The sequence below is a fragment of the Sphaeramia orbicularis genome, chromosome 9 (genome assembly GCF_902148855.1).
Source record: "Sphaeramia orbicularis chromosome 9, fSphaOr1.1, whole genome shotgun sequence".
Lineage (NCBI taxonomy): Eukaryota > Metazoa > Chordata > Actinopteri > Kurtiformes > Apogonidae > Sphaeramia > Sphaeramia orbicularis.
This window is the reverse complement of record NC_043965.1, coordinates 20,036,420-20,043,257: the sequence shown is the minus strand read 5'-3', so window position 1 is coordinate 20,043,257 and position 6,838 is coordinate 20,036,420. Positions and strand designations below refer to the sequence as shown.

General features: G+C 37.0%; 1 long non-coding RNA gene across 1 annotated transcript; it reads left to right on the top strand.

Annotated features, from left to right (window-relative positions):
- Positions 1 to 332: 332 nt before the first annotated feature.
- Positions 333 to 5,523, top strand: LOC115425474 (uncharacterized). The gene is made up of 3 exons (XR_003936243.1): positions 333 to 427; positions 4,296 to 4,299; positions 5,482 to 5,523. It is a non-coding gene; the product is annotated as an uncharacterized LOC115425474 (long non-coding RNA).
- Positions 5,524 to 6,838: the final 1,315 nt, after the last annotated feature.

Here is a 6,838-nt window from a genome sequence, read left to right as displayed (position 1 = left end):
ATAAATTACTTTAAAAAGGTTAAAATAGAGAGAAAAATAAATTTGGGAACAGCCAAAAAAGTAGCACTGGGTCTCTATGGGTTTAACAGACTGAGACCACGTTCACACAGCAGGTCTTAATGCACAATTTGGATTTTTGGGTGAAATCGAATTTTTTAGTGTGCTCATTCATATTACACATTGAATGCGACTTCTATCAGTTTTAAGTATGGACTGAATGCGACCCTGAAGTCACCCGCATGCACAAAAGAGGTCCTGACGTGACCACGTAGGCATGCACCGTATTTATGGAATTAAATATATTTTTCCCATCATTTCTTCTCGTGGGATGCAGAATTGTGACATTTGTCACATTTCAATGACATAAAGGTTGGATAAATGTGACCTGGCCATTCAGACTGAAGTTGCATGGCAAAATATCGGATATGTTATGGATTTAGGACCACATATGAGAGTGGCCTGGGTCGGATTTGTGCTGTTCAAACTGTCTTTAACAGATCAGATACAGGTCACATATGGGCAAAAAAATCAGATTTGGGCCACATTTACCTGTAGTCTGAATGTAGCCTAAGATACTGAGGTCCTTCATACTGTATATGCTTGAAACAGCACAGCAAGATAAAATAGGCCCTGTATTAAGGAGTAAAAGCATATAGTCTATATACAGGGTGGGGAAGCAAAATTTACAATGAACATTTAGTTTTTTTTTCTCAGCAGGCACTACGTCAGTTGTTTTGAAACCAAACATATATTGATGTCATAATCATACCTAACACTATTATCCATACCTTTTCAGAAACTTTTGCCCATATGAGTAATCAGGAAAGCAAACGTCAAAGAGTGTGTGATTTGCTGAATGCACTCGTCACACCAAAGGAGATTTCAAAAATAGATGGAGTGTCCATAAAGACTGTTTATAATGTAAAGAAGAGAATGACTATGAGCAAAACTATTACGAGAAAGTCTGGAAGATACTATCAAAGAAGAATGGGAGAAGTTGTCACCCGAATATTTGAGGAACACTTGTGCAAGTTTCAGGAAGCGTGTGAAGGCAGTTATTGAGAAAGAAGGAGGACACATAGAATAAAAACATTTTCTATTATGTCAATTTTCTTGTGGCAAATAAATTCTCATGACTTTCAGTAAACTAATTGGTCATACACTGTCTTTCAATCCCTGCCTCAAAATATTGTAAATTTTGCTTCCCCACCCTGTATACCTGCTTCATACTGTACACTGCATGCATCTCTTCACTCTCTTTGATACATTACTGTGTCTGTAATGCATGCTGTAGAGTTGGAGAGTGTTCTCCTACATACTGTAACCACATCATTATTGCTGCTCAGAGGTTTTATGTTACTGTAAAGTTAACTGTATTGATCTACAGATCGCACTCACGTACAACATAAAGTATATTTACATGTACTATGAGCCTCCTCCAAAAGCACAGGGGCCTGGAGTGTGAGATGGATTAGTTTGGACAACTGATGGAGCCTTTTCAGTAAACACCATTCACTTTGATGTACAGATAGGTACTGAAGGCCATATATGCATGGTGACCTTGTGACCTGTGGCATTTAGGGCTAGCCCTCAAGGGTAATACAATAGCGCCTAGCAACCTGACCAAAAAGTCAGGGGTCACCATTAAGCAGAAGTTATGCAAGTGACGGATTATGTCATAGTCATGAGCTTTGAGGAATGTGGACGCTAGGTTGACATGTTGTTTGTGTTTATCAGGAATATCCAATTAATACAGCATCACACTGATCAATACTATTGATTTGCATGTGTGTGTTCCATGTATAATGTGAAGCCAAGGTCTTCCTAACAAGCAGACCACCGCAGCTTTACTGATACCATCAGACAGATAAGTTAAACTGATGTTAGATAATTACCCACCAGCAGCAATATGCGCATATTCTTGTGTAAGTGAAAAAAGCAGCAGGAAGGACAGCAGCCAGGAACAGAGAGAGGCAAAAGTTTGAAGGGTCATTTGCATGATCTTTGGTAATATTACATTAGCCTCAGGCTTTAACTTGGTGAATATAGAGCTTAGAGAAAAACGGAGTTATTTCTAGCACTATGTTCACTCTGTCACTTCAAGATAAATAAATGCACTTCACGGTGTATTAAAACCAAATACAAGAAAATATGAGGCAGTGCTCTCACAATTAGCTTTGCCTTTTCTCCTAATTAATGTTATACTGTAACACTTGAGAATAATGACATTTAATAAGATCCGCTAGTGAAGAATATTATTCCTACTGCATAAATTGGATAACATTACCATACCAGACTCATTTTAATTTTTTTCTTGTGGACCTACATTAACTCCTTAAAAGACCCATTAAATTATCACTTTTATTAATTGTGTAAAAATTATGAGGTGGTTTTAAAAAGTAACAATTATTAATAATTCATGCTGCTTTTCTGTATCATAAATGATTTGTTTGCTCATTTGTTTAAACCTTTTGGAGCAACAACCTAACAAATCTAATGACAAATTATACAGCATGTTAAACATATTAAGCTATTTAACAGGTTTTAAATCCAAGCTAAGAAAATGAGAAAATGGATGTTCATACGCGATAACATGCATGGAAATTACTTAGGATGCAGACTGTTTTCAGGACTAAGATGTAGTCTTTTAATGTCTTGTTCTTCTTTGACACAGAACCATCAATTCGTCGCCTGATTAATGAAAAGCTGGAACACTAAATCGAGCTGCCTGCTAATCTGATCTCAGACATACTGCCTTCTCATTTGCAATACAATATGATGCTATCAACAGCAGCAGCGATAATCCACCTGAAGACACATTCGGAAAGATGAAGGTTTCAAAGAAAGTGGGAAAGAGTGTCGTGAAATATTGTCAGAGACGGAAAGTCTAGAATTAAGAATCAGATTAAAGTTATGGCGAGCTTCATGAATAATGCAGGCGGCGTTTATTTCCCAGGAAGTCAACTGTAAAACATAGTCCTCTCGCCAAGACTCCCTGCTCTCTCACTACTCTCTACATTTCATCTACACCAGTAATGATGGATGGCATTTTAAAGTAAACTAATTAAATCTGAAAAGGAAAATGAATTGTGACAGTATTTCATCCCATCAACATCATAATGGCACAAGTGTCAGACTATTTCTTGCCATCAAAAAATTAAAAGCATAAATCAAACGTACGGAGATGGAAAAAAGGAGACTGGGCTTGAAAGTTATTGTTTTAACAGGATGACAAAATCATTAGAATCTAATTTATGACCCCGGGGCAAAGACTTTTCAATGATCTAGTGTTGGCATGTCGGTGTAATATCCCTGTCATCGTTTTTACCTCATTCATTCAATGGGCACTGGCAGGAAATACTTTCAAAGCCATGGCACACTTACTGAGTAGAACGAGCTGCACGGGAGATGACCAAGGCCCTCTTCCCTCTGGCAAAGCTAAATTGATGTGCTCAAATTTCACAGCGGTAATGCAAAAATATCATTCATCTATTCTTTAAGGGAGGAAGCAAGATATAATTCCAATATCTGATTTGGAGCTGGAAAAATTGGGCAAATGGGGGATGTTTTTATGAGCCTACACCACTAAAATACACAAGTACCTTAGGCTACGTTCACACAGCAGGTGTTAATGCACAATTCGGATTTTTTGGTGAAATCCAATTTTTTGTGTGCTCATTCATATTACAAATTAAACGCGACTTCTATCAGTTTTAAGTATGAACTGAATGCGACCCTGAAGTGACCCTCATGCGCAAAAGAGGTCCTGACATAATACGTGACCACGCAGCACGCACTGTGTTTACAGAAGTAAATATGGAGGCATCTCTTATCGGCGTGTGTGTGGCACTGATAAAGTTTCTCTACAACCGAAGTCAGCACCATTACAGTTGTTAGTGGCCTGTTGATATGTTTATTATTTTAGGTTTTTCTTCCTTTTTTTTTGTTTTTATTTATTTTTGGTTTCTGTTGGATTTTCTTCCCATTTTGTTTTATTGTTGCCACACCCCTTTTTGGGATAGAATGAGGCTGATTGCCACATACCTGTTTTGCCACATGTATTTGGGTTGCCACACAGAGCAGAGCAGGACTGTGCTGAACAAAGAAGTGAGGTGACCAGAAAGAACATTTGAGTTTGATTTGTTTGCCACATTATTTTGAACAAATATCAAGCTTGACAGTCATGTGGAATGGGTTGTTGTGTTTTTTTTGTTGTTAAAGCACAGTTTGGTTCGCATACCTGTTGTTATACACTGGATGAGTGAGGAGTTTGCACCCTTGGTAGGCGGAGCAAGGTATGTGTTAATTAATTGTAGTGGTATGTTTTGTTCTTTTGTTTGAAATGTGTGTATTAAATTACAGTTTTAATTATGAGTAATATGTCTTGTTTGTAATAATGTCTGTGCTTTTAAAGAAAATGTAACCTAAGTAAACTTTGTAAAATAACGTATGTACAGGGTGGGGAAGCAAAATTTACAATGAACATTTAGCTGTTTTTTCTCAGCAGGCACTACATCAATTGTTTTGAAACCAAACATATATTGATGTCATAATCATACCTAACACTATTATCTATACCTTTTCAGAAACTTTTGCCCATATGAGTAATCAGGAAAGCAAACGTCAAAGAGTGTGTGATTTGCTGAATGCACTCGTCACACCAAAGGAGATTTCAAAAATAGTTGGAATGTCCATAAAGACTGTTTATAATGGAAAGAAGAGAATGACTATGAGCAAAACTATTACGAGAAAGTCTGGAAGATACTATTAAAGAAGAATGGGAGAAGTTATCACCCGAATATTTGAGGAACACTTGCACAAGTTTCAGGAAGCGTGTGAAGGCAGTTATTGAGAAAGAAGGAGGACACATAGAATAAAAACATTTTCTATTATGTCAATTTTCTTGTGGCAAATAAATTCTCATGACTTTCAATAAATGAATTGGTCATACACTGTCTTTCAATCCCTGCCTCAAAATATTGTAAATTTTGCTTCCCCACCCAGTACAAATGTTTGTGTTTTAGTTTCACGGTGCGTGATGATGAAATAAAGATTTGCACCAGTCGAACTCTACGCCGTTTCATTGATGCCAAGGGCTGCTACAACAGTCAAATAATTTTAAGTAGAAGATTAAAAAAAGGTTTTTTGCTATGGCCTTTTGTGGTGCAATGGCTGCTACGTCTGTACAATGGAGTATGTGGATGCAGAGTCGGAGTCAGGAGTAACGGGATAGTGATGTTAGCTACTTCACTCACACAGACTTCATTCATAATTTTCGAATGACAAGAAGAACGTTTAAATATATCTATGACCGCCTCTGACTGCAACACTCTGACGACAAGACACTCATCTCCGGCGACCTATATCTGTTCGCAAGCACGTTGCAGTCGGGCTGTACTGGCATTTCAATGATGTAATGGTCGGAGAAATGCGACGTGGCTGTTCCAACTGATGTCGCATTGCAAAATATCCAATATGTAGCAGATTTAGGACCACATATGAAAGTGACCTGGGTTGGATTTGAAAAAATCAGATTTGTGCCGTTCAGACTGTCTTTAACAGGTCAAATACAGGTCAAATAGTGGCAAAAAAATCGGATTTGGGCTGCATTTGGCTGCAGTCTGAACTTAGCCTTAGAAGACACCAACTCAACAATATCGTCTTTATTAATCGCAACACTTTGTGAATAGATTTTCAGGAATTAGCACTTACCTGCTGTTGGAATTTATTGCAATTATTTGACTCTTTCATTGAAACCAGCTACGGTTATTTTATTTTATTTTTTTCAAAGCAAACAACTCTGTCCTGTTTCTGTGGTAATTATTCTTCCAGTGTTTTCACAGTAAAACTTTAATGATCACATTAATATTTTCACAGCTCCCCGTGAGATTTGTTATCACTTCACATGAGGAAATCATCATTGCTGCATGTGTGAATAGTCAGTGTAACACATCAGACATGGTGTGAAATACTGTGTGAAAACCTGCTGTTTTCATAGATTATGATAGCATCGGAGTGCATTACACTGACAACAATACATCTTACTTCAGTCACTTTTCACTTTAGGCGCATGTTAATAACTCAAAGACCCAAACAGCCACTGGTGAAATATTTAATACCTGTCGATCCACTAATTCTATCAATCCATGTTTGTTATTTCTTGTCTTTTGCCTCAGTTTTATTACAACCATAGACTAATAATGAGCATTTATTGAAGAATACCTTGTGTTTTTAATCAAACATCCACTGCTGACCAAAAGCATCTACTGATCTAAAAGGATACATAACTGTTGATCCACTGCATGCAAATTATTCAGATAAAATGCACTTTCTCATCTTTGTATAGTCATCAGATATGACCCATTTGGATGTTCAGAGGCTCCATAGTGAACATGGAAACATTGTCATCTTCTACAACATTGATTCACCTGTAGTTTGATAAATGACAGTGGATGGAAACACTTGTTTTTACGTTCAGTTAATGATATCTTTGCTGAAAAACTCACTTTTCCTTCAGTTTTCTCTGTTTCTGATATAATAACCCTTAACTTTAATCTGAGCTTGTGTTGTACCAAATTCTACTCCCAGACGAAAACTGCAGTAAGCCATGAAGAGGACAATGTGCACCAAATTTACCCTGTCACAATTTTTTCTCCTTTCTGGCTGTAGGGTATGAAATTAATTGGGAATTATTCAACCTCTTAACACCATCATAGCTGTGTAGCAATCAAGTAATTAATAATATTCTAAGATATTGCAGTCATGTTTTTTTTTATCTGTTTAATATTAAAGAATGTGCAAACTGTAAGGTATGTAAAACTTTCTAAAGTTAAATCTT